This window comes from Saimiri boliviensis, chromosome X, assembly GCF_048565385.1.
Source record: "Saimiri boliviensis isolate mSaiBol1 chromosome X, mSaiBol1.pri, whole genome shotgun sequence".
NCBI classification, from domain to species: domain Eukaryota; kingdom Metazoa; phylum Chordata; class Mammalia; order Primates; family Cebidae; genus Saimiri; species Saimiri boliviensis.
Window position 1 is genome coordinate 120,714,303 of NC_133470.1, and position 10,766 is coordinate 120,725,068.

At 37.7% G+C, this 10,766-nt stretch overlaps 1 pseudogene; it reads right to left on the reverse strand.

The window, feature by feature from the left end:
- Positions 1-9,659: 9,659 nt before the first annotated feature.
- Positions 9,660-10,022, reverse strand: LOC101048664 (HIG1 domain family member 1A, mitochondrial pseudogene; annotated as a pseudogene).
- Positions 10,023-10,766: the final 744 nt, after the last annotated feature.

Below are 10,766 nucleotides of genomic sequence, written 5' to 3' on the forward strand. Positions count from 1 at the left end.
CTGACCCCCTCTATGTTTTCTTTCACAGGCATTTTCCCCAGTACACCTCTTGCACTTTTAATCCTATCTTGGTGGCTGTTTCTCAGAGGCACCAGACTAACACACCATGTCTAAAGGGGCCTCCACCAATCAGTAGCTCATTCTCTTGTTTGCTTTCTTCAGAGTATTACTCCATCCGGAAGTTATTGACTACCTGTGTACTCATTCATTGTTTGTCCTTTCTTCTCCACTGTCAATTCCATGAAATCATATTGTTTTTATTTATCCTTGTGTCCCAACATACTATGCGGCACTAATTAGGTACTCAATAGATAACTACTGAAACAATGTATTCCTGAACTACCAAGTGAACAAAGAAGAGGACATAGACTAAGGCTTCAATAGTATAGTGTATTTACCTATAGTGAGGGAAATAGGGAACACTATTGAAAGAAGACTTCCAAATTTTACTCTGTACCCTCTAAATTTTAGCAAATATACACTTTTATTAATTAATTTGTAATTTTGAAGAAATTAAAATAGATACAAATAAAAATATTAATAACTTATATCAATGTAAGAAAAAGCATTTCAATCTGAAATCCAAGTTATAAGTCAAAATAATTCACTTTTTTCATTCAGCTCTCAGATAGGTAATTCTGGTTTAACGAGATTTTAAAACCTATTATGACCACCTGTAAAATCCTTTTATTTAATGCATACAAAATAATCTGCATATTTGCTTTATAAACCTATGATTTAGAAAGAGAAGGGGTAATGAATAGAATACGTGACAAGAAAATAAGAAATGTTTGCAGATCATTGTGTAATAAGACACAAAGTAGTGACTCACCTTCTCTAATCTTCACCTGTGCTCCTGTAATGATTAAAGAAAAGCTCCTCAGAAGAATTGATAATGAATTTTAAGAAAAGCATATTGTCAACTGAGCACAGGAATATTATTCTAAACATATAAGGCCACAGAGAACTGAGATTATACAACTTCAGCCAAAGAACAGAGTAGGCAGGAAAAGGGTATTTGTCTAACCAACTCAAATCTATAGAATGCCTACTATGTGTCAGGTGCTGTGTTAGAAGCTTTGGATAGGAAGAGAAGGTCAGAGCCCCTAAACTCAAAAAAAATAACTAATGGAAAAATCTGGTATGAATAAGAATGTATAATAATCTTAGATAAGTACAATAAATAGTGGTATATACTGAAGTAGTGAAGATAGAAAGAAAAAGTCTTGTTTCCATTCTTTGTAGAGGATTGTTGAAAACAAGTGATGTTTCTCGAAATTTGAAAAAGGAGAAGGCAGAATTTAGAGGGGCCTCACATACAATGCTAAGTAATTTGGACTTCTTAGGAGTCAGTGGTCCCCTAATTTTTGGTGGTGCAACCCAATCAGCTAAAAAAAAAATAACTGAACATGGATGTTCAAAATGTCACTTCTTTATTTATGTATTACTTGATGAATATAAGATATACATTGTGAAGTATATAAAATGAAATTTTAAAGAATGAGGTAAAATTAATATTTTTGAAAATGTACAGCTTTTTCCTGCAATAGAGCGAATAGTGTGGATCAGCAATTTGGAAATAATAGGTGTTAAGGTGAATAAAATGATTCGATTTTTGTTTTAAAAAGATCACTGACAGCACTATGGAGTACAGCTTGTAAAAAGTAATATACAAGCTTACGAACTACTTTTGAGCCTATTCAAATTGTGATTATGAATGACTGGAATAAAAGAGAAGTTATGAAAAAAAAACATTGGGAGTAGATTTCAGAGCTATTTACTAATAGTAGCATATGAATCTTTGGCCTATTGAATATGTATTAACATAGTCAGTGCAAAGATGAATTGAGAAACAATCTAGAAATTTAGGATGCCTCCCTGATTCCTTAATTTAATATTTGCTGCCATTAACCAAAAAAGGAATACAAAAAGTGAGCACAGGTGAAGGAGAGATAGGGATACATTTAATTTTGGATTTCTGAGATAAGGTACAAGTGTCATATCCAGGGAGAAATGTATGATAGTAATTGAATATGCACAAGTGAAGCTCATAGCAAAGATGTGGACAAAAGATCTACTCTGGGTTGTGACTGTTGAAATTATGGGAATAAAATATCCCACACAGGCTTTTTATCACAATCTCCAATACGGGTCCTGTCACTATTCATGGTTAACTTCAAAATTCATATAATACCAGTTATTCTCAATTCTATTCTCACATTTTAATTAGCTGGGAAGTCTTTTTAAAAGCATCACTATAGATCCATTAATTTAGAATATATATGCATGAGACTTGGGCATTTTTTGTTTTAATTTATCTAGGTGATTCTGATGTGAAGCCAGTATGGAGACATTTTTGTAGAAATATTTATCTCAGTTGCTTTATATCCTCTCTTCCAGTAGGCTGGTCCTCCAAACTACCTCAATCACACACTCCAGAAATTGTACCCTAGACATTTCCATTACCATAAATAGCTCCATCTTCTTAATTTTAAGCACTCCATTATTCTTCAACTACATGTGCTATCTTTCTAGCTACTTTCTCCTAGAACCTTGGTTCCAATAATGAATAATGCCAGAAAAAAATTAATTCCACTAATTATTTAACTACATCTATTTCTTCTATTATCTTCTCGGCTGTCTCCCAAACATCTTCTATATTCACTTGTCTCTTTATACCATTTAAATTCCACAGACAATCATGATACTCCAGCCTTTGTATGTACCCTTACTTCTCTTGCCTTTTTCTTTCTATCTCACTTTTGCCTGCCAAATCATTAATTCTATTTAAGTTAACTATCTTTTCTCCACTTTCATACACACCTTAATATGGATAGATAAAAAGTCCACTAACATGATGCCTGGGTTCATTATTTAAATTCACAAATATTAACTTGAGGTAAGCGCTCAATGTTCCTTGAAGTTCTATTGTATTATACTAGTCCATTCATTTTTGAAAACTGTATCATACCTTCTTACTCCTCAAATTCCCAATGCCTTCTGTTTCATCTTTGCTCTTAGCTTATGACAGTTGCTTCTCTTTAACTGAGGAAACTAAAGCAATCATGAGATAATTTCCACAAACTCCCAGTCAGTAGTACATCTACAGTCAGTACACACATACTTGGCCTTCCCTTCCGTTACTATGTGTGGACTGCTTGTGATTCAATCAATGTGGGACCGTTCTGAACAATAGTGCAGAGTGCACATTATATAACATAGTGGGGAGTATTATTAAACCAGTCCCATTACTCATGCACTGGATCTCATCCCTTAGCACCTACTTGGAGACATCAGTACAGCAATTTGTTCCCCTTTTATCAGTCATAATTTCTTTTTCTTAACTTGATCTTTACCATCAGTAAACAATCATGCTGTTAATTGTACACGTCCTTCATCCCACATATTTCTCTATCTGCTAAAAGACAAGCCATTTTATCTGCTCCTGTTTCTGTCAAAATTCCTTGAAACAATTCTCTGTAGTATCTCTTACAAGTTTGTCTCCTCTATTTCTGTCTTGAAATCCCCCCAATAAAACTTTAAGCCCTAAACCCCATTGAGACAGCTCTTATAAAAGTGATCAATGACCTCCGCTATGCCAAATCCAAAGATCATTGCTTGCTGTACTTGACTTTGACAAGTTTGTCCACAAAACGTATTCTCTGATTGAGTTGCAGAATACTATTTTCTCAAGTCTATTAATTCACTAGATACTCGTTCCTATTCTTCTTTGTTTGTCCCTCTCATTTATTCAATTTAACATATGTAAGTCCCAGGAATCAGTACTCAGGTATCTTTTCTATCTACACTTATATGATCACCTAACAGTCTAATCTTTTAGTATAAAATAACATCTATACGATAAAGACCTCCAAATTTATTTCTACACAGAGGGCTGTCTCCTCGACTAAAACAAAGGCTCCAAACAGGGACCTTTTGTGCCTACTGCTGCATCACCAGTTCTTAGAACAGAACTTTGGAAATAATAGGTGCTCATTAAATATGAGACCAATAAATTAATAAAGGAATTCCACTCTTTCATTATATACTAGGGTGATTACTACATATGTGTGTAGAAATGTGCTTTGCAACATGCTTTTAAATTTTAAAATATTTTAAAATGTCTATCAACCTGTGAATAGATAAAGAACGTACAGTTTATTTATACAATGAAATATAATTCAGTATCCTTAGTGATTGAAATGGGTTTCTAATCATCTAAATCAGGTACAATGTAAAACATTACATGAATAAAGCAAGTTGAAAACTGTTACATGCAACATGATACCATGCACAAGAATTATTCATATTTTATGTTTTATTCCTACTTTTACATATATTGTAAAAGTTTAAACAATGCCATAGAAATTATAACCACCAAATTATAGAATAGTAGTGAGGACACGGAATAGAATTGAAGGCAAAATTCAAATTTATCAGTTACTCTTTGTTCCTTTGAAATAAAAGATTTAAGGTAAATATGGGAAACGTTAAATTTTCTTTAGGCAGGTGTATAGGAACATGGATGCCTGATGTCTAAAAGCATAAAAGAAAAAAATTATGACAGATCCATACATTGAAACATGTTACAAGGATGCTCATAACCTAGCTCCCTCTTTGGGTCCCTATATATACATTCCATTGTTTACAAAACAAATGTAGGGATCTTAAATAGGCTTTAACTCATAGTCCTCACTTGGTTAAAAAATGATTGGATCTTGCGGGCACAGAATGAAAGGACAACAGGAGTTTCTAGTATGTCAACAGCAAACATGAAAGCACTATACTTTCTTAAAGTGTTTTTTTTTTTTTCTTTTTAAAAATCTTCCTCCCTCTCACTCTCCCTTCCTTCTTTCTAGGCATGGCTTATAAATTTCATCAAATGTCTTTTGGCAATATTTTGATATAATTATATGTTTTTCCTGTTACAATTTTTTAATATGAGAGATTATTAATAATTTTCCTAATGTTGGGCTATCCTGATGTGGTTTGAAAATCTGTCCTCTCCAAAATCTCATGTTGAAATGTGAGTCCCAATATTGGAGGTGTGGCCTGGTGGGAGGTAATTGGATCTTGGGGGTCGATTCCTCATGAATGGTTTAGCAGCAACTCCTTGGTGATAAGTGAGTTCTTGCTCAGTTAGTTCACAAGAGATCTGCTTGTTTAAAAGAGTCTGGGACCAGACCAGGCATGGTGGCTCACATTTGTAATCTTAGCACTTTGGGAAGCCAAGGCAGGTGGATCACTCAGGTCTGGAGTTTGAGACTAGCCTGGCCAACATGGCAAAACCTGTCTCTACTAAAAGTACAAAAATTAGCTAGGCGTAGTGACACATGCCTATAATCCCAGCTACTGGGATGTCAAAGAAGAAGAATCACTTGAACCTGGGAGGCAGAGGTTGCAGTGAGCCGAGATTGCACCACTGCACTCCAGCCTGATACAGTGAGACTGTATTAAAAAAAAAAAAAAAAAAAAAAAAAAAAAAAGAAGAAGAAGAAGAATCTGGGACTTCTTCCTGCCTCCTTGTCTTTCTTGCTCCCTCTCTCACCGTGTGACATGCCTCCTCCTAGTTCATCTTCTGCCATTAGTAAAAGCTCCCTGAGGCCTTACCAGAAGCAGATGTCTGCACCGTGCTTCCTGTAAAGCCTGCAGAAATGTGAGCCAATTAAATCTCTTTTGTTTATAATTATCCAGCCTCATGTATTTCTTTATAGCAATGCAAGAACAGCCTAATACGTAACCTTATATTCCTGCTATAGTTTGATTGTGTCTTCCCTAAATTCATACATTGAAATCCTACTGCTCCAAGGTGATGGTATTAGAGGTGTGGCTTTTAGGAGCTGATAAGGTTATAAAGGCAGAGCCCTCATGTATAGGATTAAGGCCTTCATAAAAGAGCCCAAGAAAGTTCCCTTCTTCTTTCTGCCTTGTGAGGGTACAGCCAGAAGTTTGAAGTCTGGAAGCCAGCCCTCGCCACAACCTAACTATGTTGGCACCTTGATCTTGGATTTTCAGCTTCCAGAACTGTGTGAAATAAATTTCTAGTGTTCATTTATTTTTAGTTTTTGACATGGTAATGTACTTTAATAACTATATGTGTACCATGTTATTCCCATGGAACGTAAATTCAGGTTAGGCAAGAGAATTTCACAAGTGTAATAAAGCATTCGGTAGTATATCAAAGTCTGTATATATTGTCTGGTAAAACCAACTTGCTCATAAATCATTAATTCCATTATAGGTAATTTGCTTAGTTTAATGTTTATAGTTCTTATGGAGAAAATAAACAATGCAGACATTTAAAAAGTATTCTTTATTTACCTTTTCATGAGTATCTAAAATGTACATTTCTATTTCAAGATGACATTTGAAAATTATTCTAATATAACAGCAGCAAAAGTATAATTTTACAATTACAAAAGAATGAAACTAGAATCCATAATTAAGTTATTCTCATGTTTACAACTGTGATTCTTTAATAAATACCACTACTATGCAACTCTACTGTATACTTTCTAAATTTGGTTTAAACACACACACATATACTTTCAGTTGTAGGTGGCTTTACAAATTACATTCCGTGCACTCTTTGAAGGAGTTCTAAAACAGACAGCCAGTCCACAAGACAAGCAGAAAAAAAGTTACTTTAACTGGGGTAAATAGGACTCTTAAATAACATCCAAAAGATGTGAGATTTTGCAGCAAACAGGAAATACTTCAGGGTCAGCCTGCGATCTTCTCTAGAACTGATTTCATCTTAGCAGTTTCAGAAGGTGGATATTTTAACACCATCAGGTGCAATTAGGTGATGTGTTTCTTCTGTGTCAACTTGACCTCCCTGAATTACACAGTTGGTGAATCAGTCACTAGTAATTTGGTCACTAGAAAAATCAAGCCTTCAAGAAAGGAAACCAATATTCAAAATACCATATTATCATCTGAACCCACTCACATAGTTTATTTTAGACATTAACATGTAACTTCAGTAATGAGATGTTTAACTAAAGCAAGATTCTCCAACAAGACTGATATGGTTTGGCTCTGTCCCCAGCCAACTCTCATCTTGAATTATAGTTCCCATAATCCCCATGTGTCATGGGAGAGGCCTGGTGGGAGGAAATTGAATCATGTGAGTGAATTCCCTCATGCTACTCTCATGATAGTAAGTTCTCATGACATCTGATGGTTTCATAAGGAGCTTCCCCCTTTGCTTGGCTCTCTTTCTTTCCCTGCCTGTTGTCATGAGAAGAACGTGTTTGCTTCCCCTTCTGCCACAATTGTAAGTTTCATGAAGCCTCCCTAACCCTGCAGAACTGTGAGTCAATTAAACCTCTTCCCTTTATAAATTACCCAGTCTCAGTTATGTCCTTATAGCAGCATGAGGTTGGACTAATATAGTAAATTGGTACCATAGAGAGTGGAGTGCTACTATAAGCATACCCAAAAATGTGGGAGTGACCATGGAACTGGGTAACAGGCAGTTTGGAGAGCTCAGAATAAGACAGATAAATGTAAGAATGTTTGGAACTTCCTAGAGACTTTTCAAATGGCTTTGACCAAAATGCTGATAATGATCTGGACAATGAAGTCCAGGCTGAGGTGGTCTCAGATGGAGATGAAAATCTTGTTGGAAACTGGAGTAAAAGATCACTCTTGCTATGCAAACAGACTGGTGGCATTTTGCCTCTGCCCTGGAGATCTTTGAAACTTTGAACTTGAGAAAGATGATTAGGGTATCTGAAAGAAAAAATTTCTAAGTGGCAAAGTGTTCAAGAGGAAGCAGAGCATAAAAGTCTGTAAAATTTGCAGCCTCATGATGTGATAGAAAAGAAAACTCCAGTTGGAGACAAGAAATTCAAGCTGGCTGCAGAAATTTGCTTAAGTAATGAGGAACTGAATGTTAATTACCAAGGCAATGGGGCAAATGTCTCCAGGGCATGTCAGAGACCTCCACACCAGCCCCTCCCATCACAGGCCTGAAGGCCTAGGAAGGAAAAATGGTTTTGTGGGCAAGGCTCAGGACCCCTACGAGTTATGCAGCCTCAGGATGTGGTGCCCTGTATCCCAGCTACTTCAGCTCCAGCTGTGGCTAAAAGGGGCCAATGTATAGCTCAGGTCATTGCTTCAGAGGGTACAAGTCTGAAGACTTGGTGACTTAAACGTGATGTTGGGTGTTCAGGTGCACAGAAGTCAAGAATTGAGGTTTGAGAACCTCTGCCTTGATTTCAGAGGATGTATGGAAATGCCTGGGTGTCCAGGCAGAAGTTTGCTAGAGGAGCAAAGTCCTCATGGAGAACCTCTGCTAGGGCAGTGCAGAAGGGAAATGTGGCGATGGATCTCCCACACAGTTTCCACTGGGGCACTGCCTGGTGAAGCTGTGAGAATAGGGCTACTGTTCTCCAGACCCCAGAATGGTAGATCCACCGACAGCTTGCACCATGTAACTGGAAAAGTCACAAACACTCGAAGCCAGCCTGTGAAAGCAGCCAGGATGAGGGTTATACCCTGTAAAGCCACAGGGGTGGAGCTGCCCAAGGCTGTGGGAGCCCACCGCTTGCATCAGTGTGACCTGGATGTGAGACATAGAGTCGAAGGAGATCATTATGAAACTTTAAGGTTTAGTGACTGCCCTATTGAATTTTGGACTTGTATGGGGCCTGTAGCCCCTTTGTTTTGGCCAATTTCTCCCATTTGGAATGGGTGTATTTACCCAATGCCTGTACCTCCATTGTATCTAGGGTTAACTTGTTTGTGATTTTACAGGCTCATAGGCAGAAGAGACTTGCCTTGTCTCAGATGAGATGTTGGACTTGGACTTTTGAGTTAATGCTGGAATGAGTAAAGACTTTGGAGGACTGTCAGAAGGGCATGATTGGTTTTGAAATGTGAGGATGTTGCTGGGTGTGGTGGCTCATGCCTATAATCCCAGTATTTATGGGGAGGCAGAGGTGGCTGGATGACTTGAGGTCAGGAGTTTGTCATCAGCCTGGCCAACTTGGTGAAACCCTGTCTCTACTAAAATACACACAATAATAATAGTAATAATTAGCCATGCATGGTGGCACATGCCTGTAATCCCAGTTACTTGGGAGGCTGAGGCATGAGAATTGGTTGAACATGGGAGGTGGAAGTTACAGTGAGCTAAGATCATGCCACTGCACTCCAGCCTGGGCAAAAGAGCGAGACTCTGTCTCAAAAGAAAAAGAAGAATTTTAAAAAAGAAGTGTGAGGTCATGAGATTTGGGAGGAGCCGGGGGCAGAATTATATGGTTTGGGTGTGTCTCCACCAAAATCTCATGTTAAAGTTTTGTGCCCATAATCCTCATGTGTCATGGGAGGAATCTGGTGGGAGATAATTGAATTATGGTTCTGGTTTCCCTCATGATATTCTCGTGATAGTAAGTTCTCATGAGATCTGATGGTTTTATAAGGGGCTTTCCCCTTTGTTCAGCTTTCTTCTTCCCCTTCCTGCCACCATAAGAGGAAGGATGTGTTTGTTTCCCCTTCTGCCATGATTATAAGTTTCTTGAGGCCTCCCCAGTCATGCAGAACTGTGAGTCAATTAAACATCTTTCCTTCATAAATTACCCAGTCTCAGGCATTTCTTCATAGAAGTGTGAGAACAGACTAATGTAAAGACCAAGATAGGATCTCTTCTTCTAAGCCTTAAGTTTTGCCCAGAATTCCAAATACATGGAATAGCCCAAACCAACAGTCATGGCTCCTACTCAAAGCCTTGGACTGCCCCATGAATGTGGATCAGATGAAGGGGGATTTTATTATTTTCCCTGCTCTTCAATTTTATAATCTATATGCAGCAATTGCTGCAAAACCTGCCATTCCAATGGGTACGAATGGTGCCTCTTTAGCTTTTTGAATAAGTTTGGATCTGTGATCTTTATCATATAAAGAAAGAAAAAATACCTGTGTCTGTTGACATAGTAATTGCTTGACTAATCTCTTGCCCATCAGCGAGTCTTCCTTTCTTCAGCAGTGACTCACTCCACATGTTTCTGCTTCATCTCCTCATTTGCTCTGTCACCCCTCACCAGGCAGGAGCCCAAGCCTTATATCCTGACCCATAGCCTCCTTCAATGCTGACGGCCAAAATTTCTGATGATGTTTGTTAGCCATTCAAGTCTGTGGTGTTTTGTTATAGCAGGCTGAACATACTAAGATAGCAAATTTAACCAAGAATTGGAGGTGCTATTGTAACAGATGCCTAAAAATGTGGAAGCAGTTTTAGAAACAGGTAATGGGGAGAGGCTGGAAAAGTTTTGAGGTGCATGCTAGAAAAAGCCTACATTGTGATGAACAGACTCTTAAGGGTGATTCTGGTGAGAACTCAAAGAAAAACGGACAGTTGTAGAAAAAGCCTGTATCTTCTTAGAGAATACCTAAGTAACCTTGAACAGAATGTTGGTAGACATGTGAATGACAAAGGCCATTCTGGTGAGGCCTCAGAAATGAGGATATGTTATTGGCCTATGGAGAAAAGACCATTCTTGTTATAAACTGGCAAGTAGGTTGTTACAGAACCTAACTGGGGTCCATTCATCTAGCAGAGTAAAACAAAACTACCATACCAAGGTTTTGCAGTGAGAGAAACGAGGGTGTTTATTTTCAAGGTGGCAAGCAAGGAGAATTGGGAAGCTCATGCTTAAGACAGGACTCCCTGATGGGTTACATGTAGGGTTTTTAAAGGGGGGAAGACAGAGGTTACAGGCAAAATCATAAATCAATACATGGAGGCTATACATTGGTTT